Source organism: Hippocampus zosterae, chromosome 1 (assembly GCF_025434085.1).
Source record: "Hippocampus zosterae strain Florida chromosome 1, ASM2543408v3, whole genome shotgun sequence".
NCBI classification, from domain to species: Eukaryota; Metazoa; Chordata; class Actinopteri; order Syngnathiformes; family Syngnathidae; genus Hippocampus; species Hippocampus zosterae.
The window spans coordinates 5,992,330-6,010,877 of NC_067451.1; the positions used below are offsets into that span (position 1 = coordinate 5,992,330).

Sequence of the window (18,548 nt, forward strand, 5' to 3'; positions counted from 1 at the left end):
ATCATTGCACCTCTATTGACCACCAAGACTACAGAAAGGAATATATAGCGTGCTTTGGGGGAGCTTTCAGAAAGCGCGCCAGGGGTGGGGGTGGGGGGGTATGCAAATAGCGTCGAGGAGTTTTCCCGCCAATAGCTCGGGGTTGGCTCAAAAAACAAATACCTGCATTGCGAAGCGCAAACATGCGTGGGGATGAATGGATTGCACCGATGCGGCCCCCAACCCCCAGTCGGCAGCAGCCATATTTCATGACATAGCAATGAAGCTTTGGAGGCAATCAAGCATATTTAGCTGTCCTCGTCTCACACACGCGCACGCACACATGCGCTCACAAATACCCCCTCCACCCCCCCTCCCAAAGCAATTATTACTCCCCATTTTTTTTTTACTGTGCCTCGCCATGGGGAAAATGAAGCGCGGTACTTATCAGTTCAATGCATACACAAGTGACTGGGACGGAGGGCGAGGAGGAGGCGCGCGCGGCACGCTCGCCGGCACCATTTAAGGCGCAAAAAAAAAATGGCGAGCGCTGGCTGCCATTAGCTGAGCGCCATTCGAACATTTAGGGGCAGCCGGCGGAGCGACGGCGGCGGGAGATACAGAGATAACCGTAAACATGTCACGAAAAATGCATTGTTATTTGCATTCATCGCGGGAGGAGGCAAATTGATGCGGGGTCAGACAGGGAAGGTGAGGGTTTATGACCGGTGTAGAGCGCCGCTGTCGACCGCGCTGATCTATCGGGCCGGCCAGCCTTGTCGGGCTTTACGCCTGATTATATTATCATGGCTGACAAGCAATGCGAGAGAAAAATTGTGCCCATGCGCATAAGGGAAAGCCAACAGTGGAGGCCTTTGTTCCGCGGGGGGGAAAAAAAAGCGCCACAATTCCACCAAGAGGTTCGGTTGCAGTTCAGAACGTTTTGGAGGCTACTGTACTCTTTCTTCCCAGAGCGATAGGCACGTATCGTATTTTCTTACCAACGCGCACAGTCACGCTTTTTCTTATGATGATTATTATTATTAAACCGGGCTTGAAGCCTCCTGCTGATGGCTGCCATTTCTTATCACGCCGCCTCAAGAAAGCACTTTTGGAGGCGGCGAAAATGGAAGGCGTAAATGTTCAAATGACTTAAAGCTCCTGACGAAGGTCTGTGCAGATATGTCGAAAATAGAAAAGAAAAGTGCGGAAAAGTCCATCATTCTAAATGTGCCATTTGCACATTTGCCCCACTGTTGCTGCCTCCGCTAACCTGGACCAGCTTGATGAACATACATGCTTCATCTTGGGATTTTTTTTTTTTTTGGAGTAGCTGCCTCGTTGAAGAGAGAAGGGGAGGGCGGATCACAAAAGCACAGCGGGAAAGGAAGACAGAGGGGGACGCGAGGGGCTAAGAAAAGACAAGTGCAGAGCCATGAGACATTTGTGCTTCCACGCGCCTGCTCCCAACTGTTCCCGGTGTAGCAGACATGGGCCACAGCACAAACAGATGGCAAGGATGTGTGTGCGTGTGATGTGGAAAACATTGCCGATGCATCAACTCCGCATCCCAAAAGATGTATGAGTGTATTTTATCAGAGTGTCAATGAAAAGTTAATTTCGGTGGCAATGGTAAAGCTGGTTGATTTTCTACTGCTTTACTGCCATCTAGTGGATAGTTTGGGATTTAGCTCTACAGCATTATTTTAAAAAACGACTTAGCATGACTATATTCTACTGAGAGCTCTTTCAATTATTTTGTGTTTGAGTGCTGACGTGCAGGTAAGCCTATCTGAAGTTGTGGATCGAATATGAGTGACATGTACATGATGCTAATGTTTAAATGGTGACTTTAGTGTTATTTAAATTGACAAATTTAATAGGACTGATTGAAAAAAAAAAAAACTAAAGTAGAAAGTCATTGTTCAAACTGCATGATTCAACTTTTTTTTTTTCAAATTAATGGTATTAATTAAAAGGGAAGTGCAGGAATCGACTGGTTAGCATGTCAGCCTCACAGTGCAGATGTGTAGGGTGCAATTCCAGCTCTGGCCTGTGTGGAGTTTCCTCCCACATTTAAAAAACCCGCATGGCAGATTATCATTCATTCATTCATCTTCCGAGCCGCTTGACCCTCACTAGGGTCGCGGGGGGTGATGGAGCCTATCCCAGCTGTCTTGAATCGGTTGAACCCTGAATCGGTTGCCGGCTAATCGCAGGGCACACAGAAACAAACAACCATTCGCACTCACACTCACACCTAGGGACAATTTAGAGCGTCCAATCAGCCTGCCACGCATGTTTTTGGAATGTGGGAGGAAACCGGAGTACCCGGAGAAAACCCACGCAGGGGAGAACATGCAAACTCCACACAGGGAGGCCGGAGCAGGAATCGAACCCGGTACCTCTGCACTGTTAAGCCGACGTGCTAACCACTGGACTACCGGCCCGCCCGCATGGCAGATTAAATGTTCTAAACTGTGATAAATGGTGTGTTTTGTTTAATTTTAAATTAAGGTGTTGAAAATCATACTTTTAATTCTTTCATTTTTAATTTATTTAGATTTTTTTAATGAAACATTCATGAATCATAATTTTCAATTATTTCATTCTGAAAATAGCATTTTTATATTTAATTTCAGAAAGTGAAGTTTACCTTTTGAAATATCTATGTGCTATCTCACTACCAGTCAAGTGAAGAGACTTTTGCAATGATGTTATTGGCGATTGCATTTCATGTACGTTTCAGAGCAAGATACGAGATGTTAAAAAGGGTGTCTTTTCGTTCAGAGGGCTTCATTAACAACGGGCGCCATCTGGTGGCTGTCCTGATTTAAGCGCGCATGCTAAGCGAAGGATCGTGTGGGGTGGGGGTAGATTTCATGACTTGCAGCGCGAGCTGCAAGCATTTCCTGTCATGTGACCAGCTTCGTCATGATTCAATCGTCACCTCACTGCTCACCCCATTTTCCATTCGGATCAGTTTTTCTTAGTTCCATTGCACATTGGTCCAATAACAAGCTGCTTCCGAGCCTTGACGCTGCGCTCTGCTGATTTACGTGATTAATTTATGCAAATGAGGTATATTGGTGGAGTGGAAGTAGATCACCAGATAGATTGGGTATTGTACAATAAAGCGGATTCCATTGCAAGGGCTGTAAATTACACAACCGTCATGTTCAAGTGTCAAAATTATGTTCAAACTTATATGCAAATTATAATTTATTCAAATTTCATCTTATGAAGTCAGACAACGAAACATGATCATTTCAATGTTGGCCGATGCATTAAAAAATAATAAACTTAAAACAAAATGATACTCAAAGGGGAGCAATGAGGTATATCAAATGATAATATTTGACTTCATACATTTGAATGTTTTTAGCATTTTTAATGTCATCGTATATTATTCTTTTTAATTGTTTCATTTGGTACTTAATTTTTTTATTGATATATACTTATACATGTATTTTATTTACTTTGTAATTATATGCATATATATATATTTTTTTAGAAACTGAAAAAGGGAAAAACATGGATCTTTTTTATGCCTTCTGAAATGTAAAATAATATTTTTTTCATGTAACAATTGTAACATTTAAACATGTTTAAGTTCATATCAAGCAGATTTTTTTTTCTGAAGCAAGGAAGATCGTAGCATAAACATATGAATGCTTTTCCAAGTTTGTAAGATGGGAGTTCTACTGTATACTGCACAGTGTACTGGGAAGTGTTTCTCATTTTCTGGTTAACAATGTTAATTTTATTTTGTCTTCTTGAATGCTTCAAAAAGAAAATCATTGTAATTGTAATTGTAATTGTTTGACTGAGTGGATGCTGTGTGTCTAAGGAAGTGGGCCGGCTTACCGTAAAATGAGGCTGGGGTCATGCAGATGCCGACATGCTGTCCCGATACCGTGGGTGTACCTTGCTGACCCACCGGTAAAACCAGCACGCCCCTGCGGCGCGGCTGAACCAGGAATACACGCTGGCAACGAGTGTGTTAATTCTAATAGATGGGACACAGGAAAAGCACAGTCAGCGTGTTGAAAATTTAGATTGGTAATCTAAATAAAAATAAATAAAATAAAATAAAATAAACAGGCAGACATTTGGATGAATATTACATTAAACAAAGTAGAAGAAAACAGTTTGGTAAAAAATGAATAAAATATAATAATATACTACAATACAAATATTAGAATAAATTCCCCAAATACAATTAAATCGAAAACAAATAAGGACGAAAAACACCCCACTTAAATCAAGAATAAATTCCACAACAGAATAATACGAAATAAATAGTTGGCATTGAGTTGTTTGAAACTACAAATGCAGTAAACGCTTATTTCCACCAGAGGTCGATGCAGCATCAGTTATGCACTGTATCCAAATCTGTTGTACTGTCCAGGTGTTCTATGATCAGTTCAAGAGCCAGAAAACAATATATTCATTCATTCATTCATTCATTCATTCATTCATTCATTATAAATATACAAAATAAATATACTCAACTGTCTATAAAAAAAAGACAAAATGTCATTTGAATCTCTCTCTCTCTCTCTCTCTCTCTCACTCTCTCTCTCTCTCTCTCTCTCTCTCTACTGGGCTACTGGAACAAAGCGGAGATGGACGAGATGCGATAACATGGCTCTGTTGGAATGCTACTACTCAAGCAACCCTAGTCAGAGGGGTTACATGCAGAGAATGTAGTCTATATGGTTACTTTGAAACCCACAGTCACGGTTGACCAAGAAACAACGAGTAACTCAGTGTTCCAACATCCACAAACGGCAACTGCTGTCACAACTTGAGATTGATGAGGTACAACGCAGGTTCCATGGTGAAGGGCCCCAGGCTGCCAGATCAGAGTAGGAGGTCATACCAGAGATTGGGAGGCAAGCCCCATTGAATGCAGATGATGATATTGGGAGGCTAGCACCAATGAATGAAATGCTTAGCGAGGCAGCAACTGACCTGAAAGCTAAGATCATGGCGAGAATGAAACCTGAAAGTCTCATGAAAAGTGTGAATGCAGCACTGAGGGCGATCCCTACCGTAACGATCACGGAAACCAATGAGCTGACATACGCTTCAGCATCAGTGATCCTTGAGATGCTTGGCTATAAGAGCAACCATGGAAGCCACGTGATATGTTACCCACCATGGAAAAGACAGTTGGAGGCTAAGATCAAGGCAGCTCAGAAAGATGTGAGTCAATTGACGGAGGCCCAGAGAGGTGTGATGAAAAGGCCGATACCCGAGAGGTACATCCAGATGACCATACCTGAAGCACTCGAAACTGCCAAACAAAGGCTCCAAGCCTTGTCCAGCCGCCTATCGCGGTACACGAAAGAGAATGAGGCCAGACGAATAAACAGGCTGTTCGCAACACAACCTGCGAAAGTGTACGCTCAGTGGCAGGGTCCTAACAACAGAGCTGACCCACCAAGACTGAAAACTGAAAGGCATATGGGAGAAGGAGGTTGCACATAACAGCAGTGCTCAATGGCTGGTGACTCTGAGAGAAGAGCACAGCAACCTCCCTGAACAGAAACCAGTTACCATAACGGTGGCAGACATATAGGAAAGAGTCTCAGATATGAAGAACTGGACAGCACCAGGCCCGGACATGGTCCACACCTACTGGCTAAAGAAACTCACAGCACTCCATGAGCGCCTAACAGCACAAATGAACCAGCTGCTGAGGGATGGGACTCACCCAGGATTGCTAACCGAAGGGCGAACGATCCTGATCATGAAGGACCCCTCAAAAAGTGCAGTCCCATCCAACTATCGGCAAATAACCTGTCTCTCCTCAACATGGAAGCTCATGTCAGGCATCATTGCGGCTAAGATAAGTGGACACATGGATCAATACATGAGCGAAGCACAGAAGGGCATTGGTAGAGATAACAGAGGAGCCAAATATCAGCTCCTGGTTGACAGAACAGTCGCACAAGACTGCAGGTCCCGACGTACCAACCTGTGCACAGCCTGGATTGATTACAAGAAAGCCTATGACTCGATCCCACATAAATGGATCACTGAATGCTTGGAGTTGTATAAGGTGAACAGGACCCCAAGAGCCTTCGTTGCGAACTCGATGAGGATGTGGAAAACCACACTTGAAGCCAATGGCAAGCCACTTACCCAAATGTCCATCAAATGTGGCATATACCAAAGTGATGCACTCTCCCCATTGCTGTTCTGGACTGAACCCCCTAAGCCAAGTAATCACCAAGACAGGCTATGGATACCGCCTCAGAAATGGACCTACAATCAGTCACCTCCTCTACATGGATGACATAAAGCTGTATGCTCAGAGCGAAAGGGACATAGACTCCCTGATCCACACAACCAGGATCTATAGCAGTGACATCGGGATGTCATTCGGGCTTGAGAAATGTAGTCGGATGGTGACTAAGAGAGGAAAGGTAGTCCGCACTGAAGGGCTCTCACTCCCTGAAGGAACAATAGCAGACATTGAGGACAGCTACAAGTACCTCGGTATACCAGAAGCCAATGGCAACCTCAAACTGGCAACAAGGAAAGCGGCTACGGCCAAATACCTCCAGCGAGTGAGGCAAGTCCTAAGAAGCCAGCTCAATGGCAAGAATAAGACCCGGGCAATAAACAGCTATGCCCCGACAGTGATCAGATACCCTGCAGGAATAATAAGGTGGCCAAAGGAAGAGATTCACACCACGGACGTTAAAGACCCGAAAGCTCCTAACCATGCATGGAGGGTTCCATCCCAAATCCAGCACCCTGAGACTGTATGCAAGCTGAAAGGAAGGAGGCCAGGGACTAGTGAGTGTGAGAGCCATTGTCCAGGATGAAACATCCAAGCTCCATGAATACATCAAGGAGAAGGCTCCAACGGATGACGTACTCAGAGAATGTTTCAGACAATGGGGAACAGAAGATGAGGCGCTGGAAGAGGGACCATCACGGGAGGACAAACTCCTACACGGGATGTACCACCGGACCATAACTGAAGTGGCCGATCTCAAGAGGTCCTATCAGTGGCTAGAGAGGGCTGGCCTGAAGGACAGCACAGAGGCACTCATCCTGGCTGCTCAGGAGCAGAACCTGAGCACCAAAGCCATTGAGGCCCAGATATACCATACCAGACAAGACCCAAGGTGTAGGTTGTGCAAAGAGGCACCTGAGATGATCCAACACATAACTGCAGGGTGTAAGATGCTGGCAGGGAAAGCCTACATGGAACGGCATAACCAGGTGGCTGGCATAGTCTACCGAAACATCTGAGCGGAGTGTGGACTGGAAACCCCAAGGTCAAAATGGGAAACACCTCCGAAGGTGGTGGAGAATGACAGAGCGAAGATGCTGTGGTATGGTAATGGCGAACCAACCAGATATAGAGGATTTTTTCACACACACACACACACACACACACACACACACACACACACACACACACACACACACACACACACACACACACACACACACACACACACAATTTTTCTTACCTATTGAGAATAAGAGTTGCTATTGCTGCTTCAGACCAGAATGAAGATGAGCAAAACTCCTCTGAATTTCCCTGCAGAAAAAAACAAAAAACAGATGAATTAAAAGGCCAATGAATCCACTTTGTTTTTGTCATTAGTGTCAGTTGTGATTTGAAAAACATGATTCGGTGTGATTTTGGGCGATTCCCACCGCCCGCCACATGTGGCAAATTAGTCATCAGCTGCCTCCCAACCTGCCTTCTTCCCATGCCAAGTGTTGGTTCCCAGCCCATCCGGCAGGTGCGGCGGCGTTTGCTTTCTTTGTGCGAGCGAGCGAGCTGCTCCAACATCACAGCCCGCTTTTGAGTTTGACACCATTGTGTCGAAAAAGTCTACGCTCAGCTCGTCAGGCTCAAACAAGGCAGCTCCAAATGAACACAAGCGGAAGAGCGGCGCTTCTGTTCCGGCTCGGGCCCGTTTGCCTGGCATCACTAGAATATTCATTACGTTCAACATGAATTGTGCAAATTCCACAGAAGGACTGGGTTGGGTCGGTCGGTTTATATTTTAAGGCCATTCTCGTACCAAATGAATCACTCACGGCAAAATCTTTAAAAAAAAAGAAACCACGGACAGTTGACCATTTTGGTTTGAAGCGGTCAGTTTAAGGTTACCAAATTTATGCCTTTTATTCATCGCTAATGACAAATAGAGTTTCGATATACAGCTGTGCCTTGAGATAAGAGTTTAATTGTTAGGTGACCATGCTCATTATTAAAAAAAACATATCTCCAATGCTCTTTTTTCCACTGAAATGAATGGAAATGCCATTAATCCGTCCCAGCCTCACTCCCAAAAAATTGCAATGTCCATTTTAATGACGGAAAATAGAACCTCATAAGACAGCAGATGAACTTTGATGACTTGCCATAAATCAGACAAAGGCGAAAAACACATCTCCGTCAGGTTGATGTGATTCAGGTGCCACCCTGAAGTGATTAAAAAGGCAAAAGTGTCAAAAGGTAGCGGGATTGCTTCCATCCTTACCCTGATGTGCAGGATAAGCTTGCAAAGTGGAAGGATGGCACGAGAGACGTGGAGGGTAATGGCCTGATGGAGATGGAGACGCAGCGAGGGAGGTTGTGAAGAGGGGAAAGCACATTAAGGCTAAAGTGAAAACAAGGAGCTTCGTGTGCCACTTTCAGGAAATTCGACACCTCCTTTTCCCCTCCATCTCTTTAGCACCACCACCCCCTGGCTCCCTCCCGCCGGAAAATATGATCTTAAATATACAACCTCTCCTGCCACCGTATCTCCTCACATTACGATGGCGGCTTTAAAAGCTTTTGTTGGATCGATTTTGAACTGTTTGCACAGATCGGATAAAAGGATGGATCAAGCTCCGAGCGGTGATAAATGTGCACTCTTTCAATGACGACGAGACAAAATAAGCAACAAACTTTCAAGCCCACATGAGATGGCAAAGGCAAAGAAGCTCGGGTCATTTAGCATCACACATTCAGGACTGTTGCATCTCATTAGCACTTACTTAGGCAAACACCCAAGTACGAATTTGTCAATCGAGTACGGGCCTGAAATTCTAACAAAACGGATGGCGCATTGCGTTGCGTTACAAAAAAAATGCACGACAGCCACAGACATGGCATTCACCTGAAAAAGAAAAGTTTATCTGGTCTCTTATTTCATGAACTACAACCGGGGTTCTCAGCGTTTTTTGAGCTTTGGGCTCAACTTTTCCTGTAGCAAGTGACTGTATCTGATAATATAAAATACTGTATTTTCCGCACTATAAGGCGCACCTAAAAGCATTCAATTTTCTCAAAATCCGATAGTTTGCCTTATATATGAAATCAAAATTCAGATTTCCTGGGCGTAGTATTTTAAATGTTTTGTAAAGCACTGTGTTACAGTTGCAGCGTTTGTGAAAGTGCCATATAAATAAAGCTTGATTTATGTTAACCGCTGTTGTGAAAGTGCTATATAAATCAGCATGTATTGTATTGTATTGTATTTATTGTATTGTATTCTCTTTAGCATAGCTCCGTCTAGTGGATTAGAATTGTATGTTCTTTAGGGTAGCTCCATCTAGTGGATGCATAATGGAACCGTCGTCACAATTGTAGCTTCTATCCTATTTGCCTTATAATGCTGTGCACCCTGTATCTGAAAACAGTTTTAGGCCATTCACTGAAGGTGCGCCTCATACTCCGAAGCACCTTATACTGCGGAAAATACGGTAAATAATCGCACGCAATGTGATCATTACAAAGACAACAACTTTGACACCCAACAAGATGCCAAACAGGCAAAGAATTCCTGAAATAAATGAAGCTTAGAATCTCAAGTGAAAAAATAACGAACAATTAGATTTTAGCAAAAAGGATCCTAAAGGTTTTGGCTTTTGGTGATGTTTGTCATGACCTTAGAGTTTTTTTGTTGTCATTGTTGTTTTGTTCTTTTAAATACATATCCATGATTCTCGTTGTTGGCTTTCTTATTCAACTTTGTATAGTAAATAAGTGACCGATTCTTTATCCCCACCTAGTGGCAGAAAACTGTATTGTAACTGAGCTTCTCATGTGCTGAATTTGTCCTCTGGTTAAGAAAGGACTAGGAAATTGTTTTTTAATTCTGTCTACCCCAAGATCTGCACCTTCGCCTGCCCCGTGTGATGTAATTATCATTATACTCGCCAAACGGTGACATCGCAACTCATTTCCATTGATGATTCTGTTGTGGGCTCTGAGTGTGTTTAAAGGCACATAGGGTGCGATTCCCAAGCTACGCAACTAGTCGGTGCTACCGTTCCGCCAAAGCCCCACATTCCCTTTGTCGTTGGCTGACCCATTTTTCCTCCCTCACCTGTGCCTCCTTCCTCAACCTCGCTGCCTTGCATTGTTAATTAGAAACGGGCACGAGAGCGTTAAGTGGGGGTGCTCCCATACGTCTGGGTCATCTTCCCAGGTTGTTTGCTGAGTGGGCAGCGGGAGGGAGGAACGAGGGGCATTCGAGGAGCATGGGAGAAAACGTGTAGCACTTCAAAAAGGGCCGCATACAACGGGGAGGAGGGACGCTGGAATTGCTCAGGTTGGGGCGGCGTTGACGAGCGGCTGTCCGGAGTCTCGGGACCGGCGTGCCGAGCATTTCCACACGCGCTCACCATCCATCTTGCCTGTTTCATTTTCACTTCTCAGGCTCGAGGAGCACCGGAGCCGTCTCCGAGGAGTCCGGTTAATAATGTGAGACAGAGTGGATCTAATTAAACAAAGGCGAGAAAGGTAATCTCGGAAAGGAGCGTTATATTGCAAGTCCAGTTTTCACGGGATTGTGTATGGCCGTTTTGTGGGATTAAAAAAAAAAACAAAACACAGAATGTGTATGTCGTCGGTCTCAGGCAGAATACGGCCATCTTGCATGAGTTACAAAACACTGGATAACTCGGGTTAATATTTCACACCTTATGTTGCTTTACTATACCAAAATCGTGTTCCGCTGCAATTTTATTTTGTCGCACTTCTAAAAATGGGAGGCCATCGGTGGCCACAAAACAAGGGTCAAAACAACAACAAAACAACAAAGTTACTCTTGAAGAACTCAACTTTGAAGGCAACCACGTATCAATTATTTAATGATCTATAGCAGTGAACCAGCCTGGAAACACAAACTACAAGGAGATTTAAATAATGTAAGTAAAGTAAAGAAGTGGATGTGATGCCAGGAACGGAGCTGCTTATCCCACTTTTGTCAAGATTTTTTTATTTTTTTTCCAAGCGAAAGAGGTAGAAAACCTGACAGCGAGGCCAAATAAATTTCCCTGCTGCCTTTATGGTTCTGTTACACACGACAGTGCACATTGAGCTGTCACCGGCAAATAAGAACAAATATCCTGCAGTCACAGTGGGATCGGAAAGGTGGAACAACATGACAAATGTCTCCAGGTGAAGGATCAAACTTTTGGATGAGAAACAACATTGCTGGATTGAACAGAATGTTTGTGGCTGGGGTATGTGGTGCATCGCACTGAATGTCAGACATTCCGTTATTTCATCCTACAACACTTAGATAGCATTCAGTTTATTAGCATTCATGCTAACGCCTCATATTCCGTTCCCAGTCATGTGTAAATGGACAGTAAACGCGACACTTCACATCGTATTTAAGTTAATGATATCATTTTTGTCCCTTTTATAAATACTTCTTTAGCCTTTGCCTTGTGATTTGGCATTTCTTCACCAGTGAGATAAATATGCAGAGTTTGGATTTAATTTTTTTGTGTGCCAGATCTACTTTCTAGATTATTCATCTTTTTAATTTTTAATTATATTTTTTTAGTCCTGCAGGTGGTGATAATTTGCAGAGGGCACATGTCGGTGGGCGATGTGGAATTAAAAACAGTATTGCTTCGAATTTTAATCACTGTTTCACTTCATGCAGGTGATGTCATCTTTTTTCCGGCATCTCGCCTTTCTTTTCAAATTCCCGGCGTCCTTTCCCAGCTTCCTAAACTCCTTCAAACGGAATCAGCACATTCTGACGAAATACATAAATAAGCACGATCAGGTCAAACGTGCAGTTCAGTTGTTGCTACGGCAACCCCCAAAGAGCTATAAGTAGGTAAAAATAATACCACTGATAAAATAATACTACAGTACTGATCAATCAACCATGATATCAATACAGAACAAATGAAGAGTATCAAGATTTGACAGAGGCAGTGGCCACATTTTATAGCAACAAATCCGCAATAATTGGACCCAAAATGAGAGCTTCAGCATCGATGTAATGGTATTCCATGTGAGAAGCAACTCAATGAATTCTACATCACCTTTGGGGACCAGCCAGGGCCACTCGGCTGAGAATTTTGAATTATTGACAGAAAATGTCAAATTGATTTCAGAATCTGATTTCATGGCCAAGTATGCAAGAGAGACACAATGTATTTACTTCCCAGTTCCAAACCTTTCGGAGGAACATAAACAAGACAGCAACAACCAACATGGGGCGGGGGACAAAACAAGGGTTGCTGTTCCAAAAACGTCTACGCAGGCATGTGTGTAAATATGCAACAACCTATCAACCCAGACTACCATTTTATATTCATTTGACAAGATTACTCTTACAAATAATTGCTTAAGACATGCATGTCCAAAGTCCGGCCCGCGGGCCAAATCCGGCCCGCGGTCGAATTTCATCCGGCCCTCGGCCCCTGTCATAAAATCAGTGCCGTCTGGCCCGCAGGTTGGGCGCAATGGAACACGTGTTGCATTGACTGAGGTCTCGTCGACTGGTGAGTGATGTTTCATAGAGTACTGCTTCCCTCTAGTGGCTAAATGAGTAATAGCATTCACTAAATGAGTAATAGCATTTAGACACTAGAGGGCATCACTCACGAGTTAACAAGACATCACTCCGTGTTTATATTGACTGATATGTCATATTTCAAATGATCCTTGCAGTTGTGGATATATGTATTGCTTGTTCATTTCCCTGTTGTTCGAGTCAAAGGTTTTGTGACTATTGAAAAGTCATGGTGATACATTTTATGTTTTAAATCAATCAATTTGCACTCAGGAGACTTCTGTTTAAGAAAAAGTCAAGTGAATAAGCAGTTGCATGTGATATACCTGTTTCAAATGATCCAAAAGAAATTCTTAAGATTGTTGAAATTAAAATAAAAATGGAAATGTGAAACAGACTGGCTTACTAAAATTTGTTGAACAATATTGTTGTTCAATGTAAAGAATGTCAGCCAAGGTCGGCCCCCGACATTTTACCACAACCACATAAAATCTGGCCCCCTTGGCAAAAAGTTTGGACACCCCTGGCTTAACACTTTGAAAGCCATTCACAGTGTAGTCATATCATTGAAAAAAAACTTCCTAGACACCAATTTCCTTTCAGTCAAGACTTTGCTAGAATCTTGTGGCATTTTAAAGCTTTACGGAAAGAGCGCAAAAAAATCAAAATGGGTAAATATTCGATCAAAAAGCAGAGGATAAGTTACAGAAAAAAAACATTGTGGAAATAGCAAATTGAGTTAGGCAGGTTTTGACCAGACTGCCTCGAACTGAAGACCTTGTTTTCATTCACAGATGGTCCGCTGGGTTTGAAGCAAAGCCGACATTACACTCACGCTGTTTGCAAAGGCTGGCCGTGTTGAACAAGGCACATTCGGCGGGGCAGGAGGTGGCGTGGTTCAAAGTGGCTTGTCCGCAAAAGGAGGCGGACTGACGTTTGGGAAAGCACGCATGCTTTGGCTTACATCCCGTCAGCCAGATGAGAGGGACTGCGAACGCCGGCGACGGCGCATTAAAAGTGAAGCCAACGCCGGCAGGCTCCAAGCTTAGCATAAAAAGTGGAAGTGTGTGTGTGTGGGGCGGGGGGGGGTAAACAGCTCATCTGGCTTGGCCCAAAGGGTCTTCCAATTTTTTTTTTCAGCGCAAGAACTATTTACTGTGGGTGGGTTTCATCTTGTTATGGTGCGGCTCAAAGTTGGCATTTTCAGTGACACCTAACCAATAGGCCATTTCAGACAATACAAAATCCGTAAAAAAAATTCAGCCCTCAAAGCCCTCAGGCGCATTAAATTTCTCATCTCTCATAAGAATCAGAATCATCTTTATTGGCCTAGTATGTACAACACACAAGGAATTTGTCTCCGGTATAACACGCTGCACTAGTATCATCGTAACAACAAAATCATTGAACCATTTTAGAGAAACCAGTAGTTTTGTAGCACCATTTTGTGGTGCAAGAAGAGTGACTACGTCAGTGACTGTTTAAGGAGTTAATGGCTAGAGGGAAGAAGCTGTTTAAGTGTCTACTGGATTTGGTGCGCATGGATCTGTAGCGTCTGCCTGAGGGGAGTGGCTGAAAAAGGTGGTGGGCAGGGTGCGGGGGATCCAGGAGGATTTTCCGTGCCTTTGTCTTGATTCTTGCAGTGTGCAAGTCCTCAAGAGTGGGTAGGGCGGTGCCAACGATTTTTTCCGCCATCCTAACTGTCCGTTGAAGTCGGATTTTGTCCTTTTTTGTGGCGGCCCCAAACCAAACCGTGATGGAAGAACACAGGATTGATTCGATGACTGCCGTGTAGAACTGTCGTAGCACCTCCTGTGGCAGGTCATGCTTCCTCAGCAGCCTCAGGAAGTACATCCGCTGCCGGGCCCTTTTCAGGATGGAGATGGTGTTGACTTCCCACTTCATGTCCTGGGAGACTGTGATTCCCAGGAACTTGAAGGTCTCGACGGTTGACACAGGGCAGTTGGATAGTGTGAGGGGCAACTGTGGAGAAGAATCTTTCCTGAAGTCCACGATCATCTCTACAGTCTTGAGCGTGTTCAGCCCGAGGTTGTGTCCTGCACCAGAACTCCAGCTGCTCCACTTGTTGGCGGTACGCAGACTCGTCACAGTCTTTGATGAGACCGATGACCGTGGTGTCGTCTGCGAACTTTATGAGTTTGACAGCTGGATCTGTTGAGGTGCAATCGTTTGTGTAGAGAGAGAAGAGCAGTGGCGAGAGGACACATCCCTGTGGGGCTCCAGTGCTGGTGGTGCGTATTGATGATGTTGATCTCATAAACAGATCCACACACACACACACAAAAGACAAAAAAATCTGCCATTTTGGTTTCAAGTGTCACTTTAAGAGTCAATTTGTCAAATTTGACCCACAAATACAAGGCAGAAATAGAAAACCATTTGACTTGACATCATTTTGTTTGAAGGCTAGTTTGTAGTATTACCATGTGGATAGGGAAAAACTAAAATACATTATTCTATTCACATTTCGCAATAGTGGCCCATACACAGGAGGTCTGAAAGATGTTTCAAAGCTTTGGTCTCCAGACGGCATGTTTAAGCACACATCACTCGTTGAGATATTCCATTTTGGTGAGATAACACGCTGTGAATGTGACAATCGTAAACCGCAATATTGACACGAGTTTCCACTGGTCCCGCACCTGATTGTCCATTTGGAAGTGAAATGATGGGACAGCGACGGGCATCTGCCTCTCAGCGTGCACCAAAGTTGCCTCCGTCGTTGAAACGCGGAAGGGACAGTGACAAGCACTTAGCCAGTCCCTCGGCAACCAGTCCTATTTCCTTCCTCTTATCTAAAGTGACAAGAGGGATGTTGCATGCCGCACCCACCACAATCCACCACCCCCCCCTCGCACACACCCACCCTACGCCCAAGGCTCATCCCGCATTATCTCCAAGTGTACCAGCACCAGGAGCTATCTAAGTCTCCCGATTTCTTCCTCTCGGCCTATCTAAAAATATGCTGAAGAGGCTGACGGGTGAGTGGAAATACAAAGCACGCCTTTCAAACGGGCATGCGATGAACTGAGACGGCGAACGTAAAGTGACAGAACGTGAACGACGGAAAGCTGAGGCGCTAATGAGGTATCGATCGCTCCCACTGATGTTCGCCCGTTTGCTCGTCCGAGCCCTCCTTGCATAAACCGCCATCTGCACACTGAGCCCTGCTGCGCCATATTGAGATTTCCAGCACATTGAATGTTGAAGGAGCCTCTCCCATTTTTTTTGTCAACTATAGAGGCTCAAAAGTAGGTTATATGACTACATGAATATGTATCCAAACACAACGTGCTGGAGTGAAGACATGGATGACATGATAGCAGCTTGGATTCCACTTCCTTTTTTTGACACAGCTAACCCTTGTTATGTTAAGGAACCAAGCCCTGTCGTGTGTGGCGACCATCTGCAAGTGACTAACCCCCCCTGGCCTCCTCGCAAAGAGTTTTGTAATTGCCTATAGATGCCACAAGGCTGCTCGTACATCTCAATTGATTATTTACACTATGGACTATGTAATTGTAAGAAAATGGACCCCAAAAAAAGTCAATAAAAAATGGTCAACACCATGCTTCTAGCACAGGGGTGAGCAAACTTTTTGGCTCAGGGGCCGCATTGACTTTTAAAATTTGACAGAAGGGCGAGGTCAGCACGAGCTATGGTACATTAAAAAAAGAAAACTGCATTTATTGACAGTCCATATCAAACATCAACACAACAAAAGCATGAAAGTACTGTATTAATATACTTTTTTTTAAATGACAACAGTGTTGTTGATGACCTATTTTAGCCTGTGCATTGCTGCAGATGGGTTGTGATCAGACCAGTAGAAGTAGAGCGATACAGAGGTCCTAGGTGGTCGAAAAGACCCCCCCGCCCACATGTTCTGCAACTTCAAGTCAATGCGCCACCTGGCGGTGAAAGGCCTGTCATTACAAGTCCAATTGAAATGAATGCAATCATTCACATTGAACCTTAATTGTGGACCAACCTTCGGCGGGCCGGATTAAAAAGACCAACGGGCCGGATTCGGCCCGCGCGCCGTAGTTTGCCCACCCCCGTTCTAGCATATACGCAATCATGAACCCATGATACATAAACAACAGAATTCAGTCGTTAATTCAAACACAAACTACCTTGACATGAGACTCAAACGTACGTTCGTCCACTATCCTACCCTCTATGATTTTAAATTTTAAAATATTGTTTAAAGACATTCAAACATTTTTAAAAAATGGGCACGCAATATAACAGGAAGGTTAATCAAGTTAAATTTGAGGAAAACACCTCTTTTCTGTGCTCAATTAAAAATGCACCAATTGAGTACAAACCACAGGGAGTATATTACAGTGCTCATTTTATCTTATGCTGGCGTAACTTCTTGGGCCTTGAGCCGCTGCCCCCCCTCCCACACACACACACACACACATAATGAACCTGGGAAGACACTCTAGGTGCAAAATCAATAGTTTGAGCTGCTTTAAAGCCCTCAACTCTGAGTCTTACGATGCCCCAGAATACATTAGAGCCGCTAACTACGCTGGGGCGTTAGGAAGACGAAGGTAGCGTATGCATTCATCCGGCATTTTATGTATCACCCTTATCAGCCGCACGCAGAACATTAATCTGATGCTACAGTTTTATTAAGGGCCATCAATAAAGTCTGGGGCTATGAAGTCAAAATGGGGATGCAACCGTCATTCTGAGGACTTCATTTGGTTCCGGTATAGTCAGGACTACACAGCAACATGCTTTGGATTGGTTTCAGTCAGAGCTAACGGCAAAAGACATCTTTCTGAGTATATTAAGAGCATTCAGTTGTATCAAAAAAATAAAATAAAAAAAATATAGATACAAATTAAACTGTGGGTTTTGATAGTGCCCAAGCAGCTGAAATTATGTTGGCTGAAAAAAAAAATGTAAAAAGAAATTTGGCCAGCCTGGTGGTCCAGTGGTTAGCGCATCGACCTCACAGTGCAGAGGGTTAGATTCCAGCTCCAACCTTTCTATGTGGAGTTTGCATGCTCTCTTCATGCCTGTGTGGGTTTTCTCCGGGTTCTACAGTTCCACATTCCAAAAACATGCTTGGCAGGTTTATGGAACATAAAGCAGATTAGAAAATGGATGGATGGATGAAAAAAATTCTCAGCTTCGACTTAAGCAAAAGGAAATTTGGCAGACATGTCTATTGTGAGGACACCCCAAAAAAAGTAACATCAAGTAAAATGCACAGGAAATGCGGCCATTTTTTGGACACACCCTCCATTTCAAACTTGTTCTAGATACATTTTCTGATCGGCACTAAATTTCAACCACGTATACCAAACAGTGGGGCGAATCTGGATTGTCAATATTTTAGTACTATTTTGTTGAATGTAAAACACAAAAGTCGAATAATAATGCAGCACAACGCTATTTAAATGGTCGGGTCCTTAATAGCAGCCCATTGGCAGAAATGCACAAGAACAATGTTCTTCTTATTGCTTTCAAGCATGCAGCTTTGATTTTTTTCTTTTTTAGAACTGTATTGATCAACTGCTGTCAACGCCTTCAAAATGCCATTCATTCCGCTAACGTGGCGTGCTTCTACTCCCCGTTGGCCGTCACACGGTCCTCTACTGTATGCATGCGCTTGGCTTGTTAACGGCTTTCCAGCTGCCTTTGAAGCTCCAAGTGGCTGCAAGAGCACATGCAAGAAAACGGCTCGCCCCACTGGCCCCACCATTAACTAATTGGCAGCATTGTGTGCGC

The 18,548-nt window shown here is 44.0% G+C and overlaps 1 protein-coding gene across 31 annotated transcripts in view; it reads right to left on the reverse strand.

Annotated features, from left to right (window-relative positions):
* Positions 1-18,548, reverse strand: part of LOC127604875 (receptor-type tyrosine-protein phosphatase delta-like) — a 313,271-nt gene that overhangs the window by 188,319 nt on the left and 106,404 nt on the right. For all 31 annotated transcript variants that reach the window (XM_052072299.1, XM_052072264.1, XM_052072256.1 and 28 more), the window contains exons 5-6: positions 7,479-7,549; positions 3,847-3,988 (exon numbers count right to left, since the gene is read on the reverse strand). The gene's annotated coding sequence lies outside the window, so the exon portion shown is untranslated. The remainder of the gene's footprint in view (positions 1-3,846; positions 3,989-7,478; positions 7,550-18,548) is intronic.